The following is a 16,369-nucleotide window of genomic DNA, read 5'->3' as shown; positions in this document are numbered from 1 at the left end:
ATTTATTTCCAGAGACAATGCCACCCTTGTGAAAATTATGACAATTTCTTTAGGGACTTGAAATGATTAATAATGAGTTTCTATGCAGACTTCCAGGGGAAATTATCTACAAAGTGGCTTTTCTACATAAAACAAAGGTCAATAAGGGAATAACCCTCTCCAGACCCTCAAAAGAAAGGGGAAAATCCCTTAGCAGGAACATCTTTAACAGGGTCACTTTCAGATGTCACATCTCATACCATAACCCATCCACTCCACTCCATCAATAACGACAGCTTTGATATTCTGTTTCTCCTACAACCATCTTCTTCTCTTTTTTCTATACCCCCAATCCAAGGAATGCCCTTCCTGAACTGGTCTGCAGGCCACTACCCACTCTGCATTCATATCCCTCCTGAAGACCCATTTCCTTCATGATGGCTACAGGATACAAGTTCACTGAAGTCAATGGAAAGATTCCTATTGACTTCCATGGGCTTTGGATCAGGTCCTGACTGACTAAATCACCTATATATTTACTTCATTTATCTCATGAGTGAACTAATCTGTGACACAATGCCCCACATTCTTCATAGAGATATGGTTATGATATGATTATGGCATAACTAAGATTTATTTTATGCAAGATGGATCACGTGAGATATCATTGGAAAGGTTATAATTTATGAATATGATTATCCTATTTTTATGCATGTATCATTTTTGTATCAAGTTAGGAATATTGCCTATGCATCTATTACAAATGTGTTTACACCTGGGGAATGCCCACCAGACAGAATGCAATCAGTCTAGATGGCCAGTTGGGAAGGACCATTAGGGAAAATAATAGGTCTTTCAAGATGCTAATCGCCCACTGAGAAGTCTTCCTGGGGGCGCTACAAACAGCCTCTGAGTTATGGCTGCGGGGTCATGTGACCAAGTCACCTGGTACTAGACTCCATGATAATACTAGTATTTTTCCGCTGACTGGGGGTGGGAATCACATTGGGAGACAAAGGATTTCCACCCTATTTAAAAACTATTTAAGGCAGGCTTGTGACATCATTGTGGTTCATTCTTCATTAACTCCCCGTCCAAGAAAGAAAGTTGCTGGAAACACCTGAGAAACAAATAGACTGAACGGGGGGCTGAGCCCAGGCTAGAGGGTGTCTGGCCTGTGAAAGGAATATCTGGAGTTTTAAGCTGCAAGCAAGGGCAGCTTGCCTTCAAAAATCTCTGCAATCTGCCTAGAACAACATTTAGGGTGAGAATTTGCTGTTTATAACCAGTTTCTATAGTATACTAAGCTTAGATTTTGTGTTGGTTTTATTTGTTAGGCAATCTGCTTTGATCTGTTTGCTATCCCTTATAATCACTTGAAATCTATCTTTTGTAATTAATGAACTTGTTTTTGTTTTGTCTAAATCCCAGTGTGTGGAATTCATAACTGGGGGGCAAACAGCTGTTGCCTATCTCTCTCCACATTAAGGGAGGGGCGAATTTCATGTGCTTACGCTGTATAGTTCTCTGTGCAGTGCAAGACAGTATAATTTTGGGTTTGCGCTCCACGGGGAGGGGGGCACTTGAGTACTGGGCAGTTCCTTAGCTGAGCCTTCCCATGCAGAGCTGATCTCAGCATCTGTGTGTAAAGCTGTAGCTGGGTGTGTCCCTACCTGTATGCGTGCTGCGTAAGTGCAGTCTGAAGCCTGAGGGAGGGCTTGGCTGGCTTGCCTCGCCTCAGCAATAAAGTATAAAGGGAGCCCAGGCTGGTGGGTCAGGCGGGTTCAGTAGGACCCCAGTTCCAGGTGGCACCCCGGGGGAAAACCTGTCACATAATTATCTATGCTGAAGGAAGGGATCACATGTTAGTAGAGAAGGGAGGAAGGATCCTGGACTTGAAGCTGAGGTTTGGTTTGGGGATAGCCTGACTAATAGCCCCAGGCCTTCCTTTTTTAACAGAAAGGTGAGTTAAAAAAGTCAAATCATGTAAGAAAAACAGATCGATTTATATGTGCATTTATTCATTCTGAGTGTAACAGTCCATGGCTGGAAAACAAACAGAGTTGAACTCCCTTGTTTGATCAGTGTGCATACTGTGCAAATAAAGTATGCCCAGAACATTGAAAACCTGCTCGGTAGCAGTTAGCCGAAGAAACAGCCCAAGGAGGAGTATAAAATAATTAATGCGTTAAAACACATAATAGTCCTACAGGATAATCTCCACACATGAGACAAAGTAGTCATATATAGTGGCTTGCATTTGCCTGCCTAGGGGCAAAAACTGGCCAACACTCCCTAGCCAGTGTAGATCCAGCCAAACCAGTTCTTATGCCGCTGCTACGTACCACCATCGGGTGTGAGTATGTGAGCAAACATATGTGGGAAGTTTCACTGGATGGAGGTTGCTATGTTCTGACTAAACTTGGCTGCTGAATGGCCTCTTGGAGGCCAAAGCTAGCGGCCATAAATTAGAGCAGCCCTAATGAGAATTAAAGTTCTCCACACTGGGAATTTGAGCCATTTATACAACTTGATTAAAACTGCATTTATATAATAGTCATACACTTTGCCTTAGTGAGGAGTGCAGGGTCAGTGTATAAATAATAGCAATACAATATAATTGAACAGGGGGGAGGGATAGCTCAGTGGTTTGAGCATTGGCCTGCTAAACTTAGGCTTGTGAGTTCAATCCTTGAGGGGACCACTTAGGGATCTGGGGCAAAATCAGTACTTGGTCCTGCTAGTGAAGGCAGGGGGCTGGACTCAATGACCTTTTAAGGTCCCTTCCAGTTCTAGGAGATAGGATCAGATAATAATTGGTCTCTTGCAACATATAACTGGTACAAAGACTTTACATTCATTTCAGTCCTCTCATTCTATGGAATACCCTCACAATTAATTATGAGTTTAGGGCTTAAAAATAAAAATCACAATGTATATGCCTTCAAAACAAAGCAAAGAAATATAAAACTAACAGATAATGACAGGCTAATATTTGATGGGAGATAAAAGCAAAAAGAAGAAATTTTACAAAATCACCCTTTAGGCCCTTAACTGTTATGGCCATCGGTCAGCCTAGTTGATCAAAAGAATGAAGCGTTACCTTTGCATTAAAAAAAAAAAAATCTCTAATCTACTTAGAAGTGTCATATACACACACAGCTAGTTTCGGGACTGATGGGATTTGTAAACTATGCTGTGTTGCTTCTATCTAATATTCCCATTTATCAAGATATTCTATAGGACTTGTAAACATTTTAAATCAATACAAGCTTGGGTAAAGTATCCATTGTGTGTACCCATTCGTTTACACCTTCAGCTAGGAAATAAAATCAGTCCTAGAGTCCAAACCTTCCTGGCCTGTTGGAAGTTATACATCTGTCTGTTTGTTTACATTAGAAATTCAGGGCTTGTCTACTCTTGTTTTTCTTGGATAACTCTATGGACAACAGGAGAATTAGTAGGTTTATGACATTAGTATACCAAGAAGTAAAACCTGATTATTTGGAAGAAGCAGTAATGTTTATGCACCCCCTTTAAAACTCTTTGGACCAGAGCCTCAGCTGGTATAAACCACATAACTCCATTGACTTCAGCCATTTGGTTGTTTTTTGCTTTGCTTTATTTGTAGGGGGTGGTGGTTTTTTTTCAAATGTCTAATAAACCATTGAGTTGGCACCAATGACATCCTCACTAATACTTTGTCTATTAATTCACTACAGGCAGCGCTACTTCCAACAGTCAAAACCTCTGAGCAGCTTTCAAACAGCTGAAACATTTAGTAAATTAATAAGAAAAAAACATGCAATGTTTCCTTCTTTCCCCAAAGATTGGAGTACAGAACAGGGAGAGAGAAGTACACTTGTCTATGTCTAGGACTAGCCAGGCTTGGACAAGTGACAGCTAAAGGTTTGATATCTCACAAACAACAAGCACAATAAATACCTTGTATAGTGTATGGGAAATAAGAATTCCAGGCTTTCTGATGGTATACAGCAGGGGTAGGCAACCTATGGCATGCATGCTGAAGGTGGCACTCGAGCTGATTTTCGGTGGCACTCACACTGCCCGGGTCCTGGCTACTGGTCCGGGGAGCTCTACATTTTAATTTAATTTAATTTTAAATGAAGCTTCTTAAACATTTTAAAAACCTTATTTACTTTACGTACAACAATAGATTAGTTATATATTGTAGACTTAGAGAAAGAGACCTTCTAAAAAGGTTAAAATGTATTACTGGCACTCAAAACCTTGAATTAGAGTGAATAAATGAAGACTCGGCACATCACTTCTGAAAGGTTGCCGACCCCTGGTATACAGTATTCATGTCTAGGTCTGGCTAGTTGTAAAATATCATGCCTTAACATTGTGACAACGTGCTTTAGAGAAAAACTATTTTAGATTATTTGTTAACATTTTAAAATCTACTAGTACAAATGTTTCTGTCACTCAGTGGTCTGCCCATGGTAATGTAGACAGGCTTATTTGATGGGCAGAGGAATTCAAAACTAAAAACATAAAAATTTGGAAACTCTGGAAATATTTTCCTAAATTTTTTTCCCTGTAGAAACTGGCATAATTAAAATACACACTGGGTTGTGGTGGTAAGCAGGTTCTATTGGTGCTTGTTTAGGATGACCTGCAAAACTCATTCATACTTGTATTACTTGTGAGTAATGGGGCCAACCCAAACATATGCCAATAAAACCGCTATACCATGGGTTCTCAAACTGGGGATCGGGACCCCTCATGGGGTCACGAGATTATTACATGGGGGGTCCCGAGCTGTCAGCCCCCACCCCAGACCCCGCTTTGCATCCAGCATCTATAATGGTGTTAAATATATTTAAAAGTGTTTTTAATTTATAAAGAGGGGTCGCACTCAGAGGCTTGCTATATGAAAGAGGTCACCAGTACAAAAGTTTGAGAATCGCTGCGCTATACCATCACAAATAAGGCCCCTCACACATTCTGTATTTACAGTTCATTTACAAAATACAGTGTATAAAGTGAATTAATCCACCATAAAGAGAAGGCAATCATGCAATTGATGCATAAAATTAAATTTAACAAAAGAAATTTCTCTCTTTAATCACTAATTAAAAGGAAAAATGCCCAGGTATATATGTAATTTCTTCTACATACACATGTGTGGGTATTATAATAACAATAATTGTAGGCAGGGCTACACTTCAAATTATAAATCTTTGTTTTCAGTTACTAATAACTTTGCTGAACTTTAACCATTCAAGCTGGAATTTTCCATGCCAGGTGTCTGCGTCGTGATAAATTTGTTTGGAAAATTTCAGCCAAAATGGTTCAACCATTTTTGAGAGGAAAATGCATTGTTGCCAGAATTAAGGTTGCAGCAGGAGTCTTGTGGAAAAAAATACTATCATAATGTATACACACAATAGTATGTAATCATGTAATTAAAGATTATCATAATACATACATAAAAGGGAACAAAATTAAAATTGCCCAGGCAACCTTAATTCTGGCATTTCCTAATTTTTGAGCACTTGACTTTGCAACATTAATAACATTCTTTTCATGTCTTTTTTTGTGTGCATGTTTTTATATTATAATTGCTTTCTTCTCCCTGTACCCTTTGTAAGTGACCTGTCTTATACTGCAAGCAGCAGGAACTGTGTTTTTGTATGTGTCTGTACAGTGGCTTGCATGATGGAGCCCCAAGCCTAATTAGGGTCTCAATGCTACTGTAATATTAATAATTTTACTGTAGAAGAGTCTAAAGCTAGTCTGTTGAAGTCAAAGAAAGTAGAATTACGTCCTTAATTAAAGTAATCTTTTTTTCTTTCCTTTACTAGACTGTAGCTTACATTGCTCTGTCACACATCCCCAAATCCCACACTGCTGTCTTCCTCAAGGCAACCCTTTCTGTAGCTAATCTACAGAACAGTATTCTAGCTACAAATGTCCTTTTTAATAAACAGTCTATCATACAGTTAGGAAATAATTAATAAGTGACACCTTTAGTTCCCTTTTACACGTAAATTACATTAAATGCTTGAGACATTAGATGGTTTTTAGAATATGGCATGGAATCATAATTTTCCTAGTTTAGTTTATTCCTCAATCTTTCAGCTAAAGAGATCATTCCACTTAAATAATATTAACTTTGCAATAATATATCACCCACAAGCTGTTTCTTTCAGCATATTGCCTTTTCTCACTGCCTCTGTTCACAGAGTATAGCACTGAAGCATTATTTTGATTCCTCCCCATTAATTCAGATGTACACGTGAAACACTGAGACAATAAATTGCTTTGCATTTGTTCAACACCTAATGTGTCTATTTTTCAAATCAACTCTCTGGATAAAATGGAATTCATTTTGAGATGTTCTGACCCCATTCTCCAGCCCACACTGACACGTGCATACAGCCATAAATCCTGGATGCATGCATGCGTGCACATGTGCTGAAGAACAACTGAGGTGTTTAAACAATGAACAAGAAAAATCACAATGAGACAGAATCAATGGGCCAGATTTTATGGTCCTTACATAGGTGTGCAGTGGGTGTGAAGAGGTGTGCGGGAGCCTTCCAGATATGTCTCAACTTCACAGCAGCAGACTATTTACATAAAAACATTCCCTGTTACTGTCCTTCGGATAGAGACCTTACTTGTAAAAAGGCATTGGAAGTGATTAGTCCGGGAAGGCAATCAAAATAAGCATCTACAAGGGACATGAGTATTTATGTACTGCACGAGACACTGGTTAGGGGCATGGTCCTACAAAGTGCTGGGATATTATTTATTCCTTTTTGTCCACCCGTTCCCAAGACCAATTCTTTTGTGTAAAAGGCCCATACTAGTGACTTCTGCAATTACCCATATTGTGTGTGAAGATCTGCTGGATGATGTCACAGCCTGCCGCACTTTAAATATACAGAGGTTGATCCTCCACTGTTCTGAACTGGTATAAGTCACACACAAACGAGAAACCCCGGGAGTCACACTTAGCATAAAACTGGTATGGCAGATGGAGGATCAGGCCCATAAAGTCTGCTTCTCATCTCACTATAGTTTGTAATAGGATGGGACAGATTCTCCAGTCACACTGGTGTAAATCAGGAGTAGCATCCCTGAAATCAATAATTACACCATGTGAAATTGGTGTATTTGACAGAAGAATCAGGCCAGTGTCACTCCATTGACCAAAGGAAGTTCATCCTGATTGACACCAGTGTAAGATCAGACTCAGAACCAGGGCCCAATTCACGCCATGGCTTTCTACCCTGCAGTAGCTGAAAGTCCCCCAAAAGCAGTGCACAAAAGCACAAGCTGACTGCAGTTCACAGCAGCTCACACTGGCCGGAGAAGGGACCAATATGAGCAACTGGGAATGGAGCAGGAGCAGGCATTAAGTTAAACAGGGATATAGACAACAGCAAAAGGAGCACTCATGGCTGATGGGCCAGATTCAGGGCTGCCGGGTGTCATATGTCGAGCATGACATTCACTCACCCAGGGGCCCTGTACCACATATTTTCAGCATTGCTGGATCACAGTGGGGAAGCAGCGGCCTAGAAATGCACGTGGCACCAACAGCAGCAGCCAAAGGGAGAGGCCCAGTACTGACACCAGGCTCCCCCAGAACCCTGCCAGTCAGCCAGCCCCACAGCCTCAGGTCCCTCCCCAACTTCCATTTTAGACATCCAGACTGAGCACATCTTAACCCCCACTTTAACCATCGACATCCCACACAGCCTCCCTCCACTCCCCTGAAAGCACCTCTGCTCCCAGGTTATCCCCCAGCCATTCAGCCTACAGCTTCCCCTGCAGAGACCCCCTCGCCCCTGTCACACCCCAATAGCCCCTCACCCAGGCCTGGCCAGTTTTGGGTAGTGCGTGTGTGAGTATGAAAGTGGATTAGGGCTTGGGGCTCCAATGCTTTCTTTCTTCCCCTGAGTGACGTGGGAGCATTCCCAGCACTCTCTGCTGTATTTTATTAATAAAGCTTTAAAACTTAGACCCTTGGTGTGCTTCGTCATCTCCTCCCTGAAAAGATCCTGTGGCCCAGCCTGATCAACTGTGGCCCAGGCAGATTGGTAACGAAAATCTGTCACACCCCCACAGCTCACCCACCAGACATTTGGCTTCCCCGCCCCGCCCCTCTGACAGCCTTCCAGGCAGCCACCAATGTTCTTCCCATATCCCCACGCAGCTTCCAACTGCCTACCTTGTGACAGGAAGATATCCAGCACCCCCAGACATCCAATATTAATTCCAGACTCCCTTCAACACCCACCCCTCTACCCAGCAACCCAGGCACCTTCCAGCACTCTCCTACCTCCAGACACCTTACCGCTGACCTCCACACACATCCAATGCTACACCCCCAACACCCTCCTGGCCTCAACCGGCTATTCTAGCAGCCCTGAAGACCCCCTACATCCACCCTAGCCATAGCTGCCAAATTTGGGGCAGCTCCTTGTCCTTCCCCTACCATTGCTTGGGCAGGAAGTGTTGACCATAAACAGAAGGTTTTGGTCAAAGTCATATGGTTCAGAAATACACAAATTAGCTCATGATATTGTTGTTGTTCCGTTCCTAGTCACGCTCTCTGTCTTGCTGGAGGTTTCTCTGGACTGACCGCTGATGATGCCATGCTTCCTGTACTGTGTGCTGGGTAATAACATGAGAGGACCCTTTATTCAGAGAGCTAGCTATAGAGATGCTGCCACTACAGCTAGCATCCCAGCCACCGCACGCACACACAGACTGAACTGCTGGTGCCTCCTCCAATCTCTTCCCTCCTGCACCTGTGCACCTCCCTCCAAGTTCAGTGTAGGTTGTTACACCTAGGGTCAGTGGTTGCCTGGAGAGAACTCTCCACATGGATCTCACCTCTCTAGTACAGCAGGGGGTTTGCCACCTGTGCTGCACTGTGGACCCCATGGAGGGAGGGCAGAGACAGGTGAGCAGGAAGTGGGCTACCTGCACTGGCATGAGACAGAGAAAACACATATCATCACCACTCATGCCCCATGATGGCTCCTACGAAAGGAAATACTGGCTGAAGCTGAATTATCTGTTCCATGGAGCCCTCTCCATGGGCAGGACAGACCTCTTAAGCCTGCTGTGAAACTGGCCCTCTGTGTTTTCATTGGGGGTTACATACAGCCCCAGTCTTCTCTGAATTAACAGCAGAGTCTAATGACTGTAGCACATATTGCACCCTACCTCATGGGATCAAGAGAATTTGGATCCCATGAAGGCTGGGAGCACCACAAGGCTAACAGTGTTTTAATGTGTGGGTTATCCTAATCAATTTTGATTTGGCCCATGCATTTGCAGGAACTGTTTTATCCAACCATGAGTGATACATCAATAGTGTCAGCCCATTAACTTTATTGAAAAACTCAGCAGAATAATAACTGAAGATCTGAAAATTAACAAACTTGTCTATGCTGGGATTTTTTGGACTGGTGTAGCTGCACCTGACTGTAGAAGCACTGCAGCAATGTAAAAAGTGACTCGCATAGGCACAGATGTGGTTTACCGCACTTTGAAATTGGGTTAAGTCAGTCACTTTTCCCATCTTAGCAGTGCATCTACAACAGGGGTTTGCACCAGTTCAACTACGTCAGTTCAAAAAATTCCCAGTGTAGACAACCCCTTTAATATTCTTAACGTTCAGTGCAGGTGTGAAAGCAGAAGTAAAACAGCATGTTTCATTCTGAGGCAGTGAGATATGAAATACGCATTCATAGTGGGGCACTGGGAGTTGCTAAATGAGTTTCTGATAGTCTCCATGGCAATGAAAACGCATACCAATAAGAGAAACCACACAGAAGATACAAGCCAGAGATATGTCTCCTTGACAGCAACAGAGGCGTGTGGGACTAAAAGAGCTGCATAGAAAATCTAAAGCTAGATCCCTTGCATTCTCCGCAGGTAAGGTGACTTATACGTCATAAAATGACGACACTAAAGACAAATAATAACCAACATGAGGTGTCATAACTATAAAGGGAAGGGTAACAGCTCTCCTGTGTACAGTATTATAAAATCCCTCCTGGCCAGAGACTTCAAAATCCTTTTCCCTGTAAAGGGTTAAGAAGCTCAGGTAACCTGGCTGACACCTGACCCAAAGGACCAATAAGGGGACAACATACTTTCAAATCTTGGGGGTGAGGGGAAGGCTTTTGTTTGTGCTCTTTGTTTGGGAAGTTGTTCGCTCTTGGGACTAAGAGGGACCAGACATCAATCCAGGATCTCCACATCTTTCTGAACAAGGCTCTCATATTTCAAACTTGTAAGTAAACAGCCAGGCAAGGCGTGTTAGTTTACCTTTGTTTTCTCAACTTGTAAATGTACCTTTTACTAGGGTGTTTACCTCTGTTTGCTGTAACTTTGAACCTAAGGCTAGAGGGGGGTCCTCTGGGCTCTTTAAGTTTGATTACCCTGTAAAGTTATTTTCCATCCTGATTTTACAGAGATGATTTTTACCTTTTCTTTAATTAAAAGCCTTCTTTTTAAGAACCTGATTGATTTTCCTTGTTTTTAGATCCAAGGGGGTTGGATCTTGATCCACCAGGAGTTGGTGGAAGGGAGGAGGGGGAATGGTTAATTTCTCCTTGTTTTTAGATCCAAGGGGGTTGGATCTTGATCCACCAGGGAATTGGTGAAGAGTCTCTCAAGGCTATCCAGGGAAGGGAATTAGCATCGAGAGTGGTGGCAGCGGACCAGTTCTAAGCTGGTAGTTAAGCTTAGAAGTTTCATGCAGGCCCCAACATTTGTACCCTAAAGTTCAAAGTGGGGAAGCAGCCTTGACATGAGGAAACCCTATTGTTGAGCATGAAACTATAAACACTTTAAATGCACTGTAAATATGTATATACATATTTGTGCACATTATATATATTATTACACACACAAAAACTGCCATTGCAAAGTTAAGCACTCAGAAGTTAGGAAAGGCTAGAATTAAGATCGCCTGTGCAACCTTAATACAGCCCTCCCCCCATGCATTTGTATTCCAATGCAGTATTTTATTACATGATCACCTACTATTTTTTCCCATGGAACCCTGTCTCATTCAGTATACAGACTGAACAGTGCTCACTTAATGAACAGCTAGGCGATATTTTCTTTTCTCCTCGGTGTTCAGTGTGTGGCCCCATGCTCTATTTAAAAATTTTATTAAGATGATGTTAAAAAAAAATAGTGAACAGAGTTTGAGCATAGAAGTGTCTGGTTATCAGGGAATAACATACAGATTATCGAGCGTGCAAAGTTTGGTTTAAGATAAGGTGGCATACTACACACCATTTAAGCCCTGCTCTGAAGACAGTATTATTAATTTCCCCATGACCTCTTCTATGGCACTCATCACTACAGAATCTGACTGGTTTGCAAACATTGATTAATCTTCACAACACCACTGGGAGGCGAAGGGCTGGTATTATCCCCATTTTACCCATGGGGAACTGAGGCACAGAGATTAAATTAAAATTTTCCCACTAATTTGGGATGCCTAGGACCTGAAATTTCTGAGAAGTTAACATTGTATAGCACGTTATATGTTCAAAGAACAGTTCACAGCTGGGAATGCTCAGGACTCTGCAAATCAGACCCCAGGCTATCAAACTGCGCACCCAGAAAATGAGGAATGCACAATTAGTGAGTGACCTGGGGAAAGTTTGATTTAAGTTACTTGCCCAGCATCACATGTGAACGCTATGGAAGAAGCAGGGAAAGAATCCAATTCTCCAAGGCAATATTCAACTGCCTTAACCAGCACTGTCTTTTCTCTTCCTGAAATCTCCTGCCTCATTCACTGCTCAACTTCCAACTTCTGCTACAAGTGAAGCAGGATTCCTAAGTCAAGGATCTCCTTCACTGCATAACCCTGATTCATGCACAGAGCAGATCCCATGAATCCCGTGGAAGGAGCTGTGAAAAAAACAGTAAGTGAGAATATAATGAAAGCCAGTATCCTAATGCACATGCACAAGGCGGCCATATTAAGGTTGTACAGGCAACCTTAATTCTGGCATTTCCAAACTTTTGGGTGCACGACTTTGGGACCTCGATAATGTTCTTTTAACATAGTTTTCTGTGTGTAATTTGCTAGGTTTTAAAAAGAAAGCAAACTGAGACCTGCCCCCACATTTTTTTGAAATTCAATCATGTAACATAGTATTGACACCTACATGGCTCATCAGCAGGTTTGGAAGCTTCACATCTCTTGCACAGACCTCTGCCACTTGACCTAACAGAGTAATTCACAGAAGTAGTAGGTTGTCATCCACAAAGTGGGCCAGCACTTGACAGGGATGAGACACACTTTGCCAGTGGGTTTTCCACAGATATTTGTGAAGAGCAGAAGAATAGTGAGACTCTACCTTGAGTGCCATTCCAGACTCTGGAGAGGAACATACTCTAGTAGGCACAGACTTTTGCCAATTCCCCCAAACCTTGATCCTTCTGTCCTGTCCTTCCCATCACCGATTTCTTGTTTTAGTCCCGTTCTCTTTATCTACTCAGTCCCAATTTCCACTCTTCAGGCTTCTCATCCCAGTCCCTGTTTTCTTTCTGAGTAAGTCTTTGGACTCGATCTTAGCCCTGGTCTACACTATGAGCTTAGGTCGAATTTAGCTGCGTTAGGTCGATTTTATAAGCTATGCGTCTATACAACCAACCCCGTTCCATCGACCTAAAGGGCTCTTAAAATCGACTGTTGTACTCATTCCCGGCGAGGGGAGTAGCGCTAAAATTGACCTTGCTGGGTCGAATTTGGGGTAGTGCAAATGCAATTCGACGGTATTGGCCTCCGGGATCTATCCCAGAGTGCTCCAATGTGACCACTCTGGACAGCACTTTCAACTCTGATGCACTAGCCAGGTACACAGGAAAAGCCCTGGGAACTTTTGAATTTCATTTCCTGTTTGGTCAGCGTGGCGAGCTCAGCAGCACAGGTGACCATGCAGTCCCAGAATCGCAAACGAGCTCCAGCATGGACCGAACGGGAGACACTGGATCTGATTGCTGTATGGGGAGAAGAATCTGTGCAGGCAGAACTCCGATCAAAAAGAAGAAATGCTAATATATATGCCAAAATCGCACAGGGCATGATGGACAGAGGCTACAACAGGGACACACAGCAGTGCCGCGTAAAAGTCAAGGAGCTCAGGCAAGCCTACCAAAAGACAAAGGAGGCAAACGGTCACTCCGGGTCAGAGCCCCAGACATGCTGCTTCTTTGATCAGCTGCATGGCATTCTAGGGGGGGACCCTACCACTACTCCACCACTGTCTGTGGACACCTGCAAGGCGGGAGTCTCACGCAACAGGGAGGAGGATTTTGTGGAAGAGGAAGAGGAGGAGGAGGAGAATGCGCAGCAAGCAAGCGGAGAATCCGTTCTCCCTGGCAGCCAGGACCTTTTCATCACCCTGGAGCCAATACCCTCTCAAGGCAGGTTCCCAGACCCTGGAGCCGGAGAAGGCACCTCTGGTGAGTGCACATTTGTAACTACAGTACAGGGTTTAAAAGCAATTGTGTCTAATTTTGATTTGCCCTGAAGAATTGGGATGCATTTGTGGCCAGTACAGCTACTGGAAAAGTCTGTTAACGTGTCTGGGGATGGAGCGCGAATCCTCCAGGGACATCTCCATGAAGTTCTTCTGCAGGTACTCTGAAAGCTTTTGTAGACGGTTTCTGGGGAGGGCTGCCTTATTTCGTCCTCCACGGTAGGACACTTTACCACACCAAGCCAGTAGCAAGTAGTTTGGAACCATTGTAGCACAAAGCATGGCAGCGAATGGTCCTGGGTTTTGGTCTCATTCAAGCACTATTCGGTCTTTAGCTTTTTGTGTTAGCCTCGGGAGAGCAATATAATTCATGGTCACCTGGTTGAAATAGGGGAATTTTTGTAAGGGAACAGTAAAAGGACCCCGTTCATGCTGGGCTGTTTGCTCTTAGCTAAAAGGGATCATCCCGGAGAATAGCCACGCAGTGTGGGAAGGGGTGAAGGGATCATCCCAGAGAATAGCCACACAGTAGGGTGGGAGTAGGAGTGTGCTGCACATCCACCCAAAAACCGCAGCCCCTCCTTTTAAAAGGCAAACTCAACTGGCATAGCTTGCTATGGGAAAGGAGGACGCTGCAGTTTGAAACCATTCCCACATGTTATAAAGACAGAAGAAGCCAACCCCACATACCCTTTGGCTTACCATGGCTGCCTGGAAAACGAATTCTGTTGCCCAGCCGTGTGTGATGTGTCATCATACTGGCAGGCGCTCAATATAAAAGGCAAAATGCGACCTAGTACCTAAAGCACATGTGCTGTCTGCTGTGAATTGCTTGATTCATTGTGAAAGAGTCTCCCTTTTCTTCTCAGAAATGTATCATATTAAATTTTACTCCCCCTTTTTATCTCCCCGCAGGTGCAAATGTTTCTATGCTCCCCCTATCATCTCTGTCCCTGAGGTTATCACAGATTAGAAGGAGAAAAAAACGCACTCGCGATGACATGTTTTCCGAGCTCATGCAGTCCTCCCGCACTGATAGGGCACAGCGTAATGCATGGAGGCATTCAGTGACAGAGGCCAGGAAAGCATTAAGTGAGCAAGATCAGAAGACACAGGAGGTGATGCTGAGGCTAATGGGGGAGCAAACCAGGGCCGGCTCTGGCTTTTTTGCCGCCCTAGGCAAAAAAGCCACCCGCCGCCCCGCCCCCAGCGCGGCAGGGAAGGGTGCCGAGCCCGGCCGCGGGCCCGCAATCCCCGACCGGCCGGAGCGCCGGGGAGAGGGCAGTGAGCCTGCCTCGGCTCCGCTCTCCCCGGCGGCCAGAGCGCCGGGGGGAGGGCGGCAAGCCCCCGGCAGCCAGAGCGCCGAGGGGAGGGTGGCGAGCCCAGTCGCGGCCCTGCTCTCAGGCCGGAGCACCCCACCGTGCTGCCCCCCTCCAGGCGCCGCCCCAAGCACATGCTTGGTGGGCTGGTGCCTGGAGCCGGCCCTGGAGCAAACGGACATGATCGGGCATCTGGTGGAGCTGCAGGAAAGGCAACAAGAGCACAGACCGCCGCTGCAGCCACTGTATAACTGCCTGCCCTCCTCCCAAAGTTCCATATCCTCCACACCCAGATGCCGCAGAATGCAGGGGGAGGCACCCAGCCACTCCACTCCAGAGGATGGCCCAAGCAACAGAAGGCTGTCATTCAAACAGTTTTGATTTGTAGTGTGGCTACAATAAGCAATGTAGCCTTGTCCTTCCCTGCTCCCCTTCTCCCCCACCGCACCCGGGCTACCTTGTCAGTTATCTCACTTTTTTTTTTAATTAATAAAGAAAGAATGCATGGTTTCAAAACATTTGTGACTTTATTTCCTTTGCCAGCTGTGGTCGAAGCAGGGGAGGGGGTTGGCTTATGGGGAATTAAAATCAACAAAGGGGGCGGGTTTGCATCAAGGAGAAATACACACAACTGTCACACCGTAGCCTGGCCAGTCATGAAACTGGTTTTAAAAGCCTCTCTGATGTGCAGTGCGCCTAGCTGTGCTCTTCTAATCGCCGTGGTGTCTGGCTGCTCAAAATCAGCTGCCAGGCGATTTGACTCAATCTCCCTCCCCGCCATAAACATCTCCCCCTTACTCTCACAGATATTATGGAGCACACAGCAAGCAGCAATAACAATGGGAATATTGGTTGCGCTGAGGTCTAACTTAGTCAGCAAAGAGCACCAGCGAGCTTTAAATGTCCAAAGGCACATTCTACCACCATTCTGCACTTGCTCAGCCTATAGTTGAACTGCTCCTTACTACTGTCCAGGCTGCCTATGTATGGCTTCATGAGCCATGGCATTAAGGGGTAGGCTGGGTCCCCAAGAATAACTATTGTCATTTCAACATCCCCAACGGTAATTTTCTGGTCTGGGAAGTAAGTCCCTTCTTGCAGCTGCTTGAACAGCCCGGCGTTCCTAAAGATGCGAGTGTCATTCACCTTTCCTGGCCACCCTACATTGATGTCGGTGAAACGTCCCTTGTGATCCACCAGTGCTTGCAGCACCATTGAGAAGTACCCTTTGCAGTTTACATACTGACTGGCAAGGTGGTCCGGTGCCAAAATAGGGATATGCGTTCCTTCCAGGGCTGGCTCTCGCTTTTTTGCCGCCCCAGGCAAAAAAGCCTCCCGCCGCCCCCCTCCCAAGAGCACGGCAGGGGAGGGCGGCGAGCCCGACCGCGGGCCCACTCTCCCCGGCCAGCTGGAGCGCCGGGGGGAGGGCGGCGAGCCCGGCCGCGGCCCCGCTCTCCCTGGCCGGCCGGAGCACTGGGGGAGGGCGGCGAACCTGCCGCGGCTCCGCTCTCCCCGGCGGCCGGAGTGCCAGGGGGAGGGCGCAAGCCCGGCCGGGGCCCCGCTCTC

Source organism: Trachemys scripta, chromosome 10 (genome assembly GCF_013100865.1).
Source record: "Trachemys scripta elegans isolate TJP31775 chromosome 10, CAS_Tse_1.0, whole genome shotgun sequence".
Lineage (NCBI taxonomy): Eukaryota > Metazoa > Chordata > Testudines > Emydidae > Trachemys > Trachemys scripta.
This window is presented reverse-complemented; position numbering follows the sequence as displayed.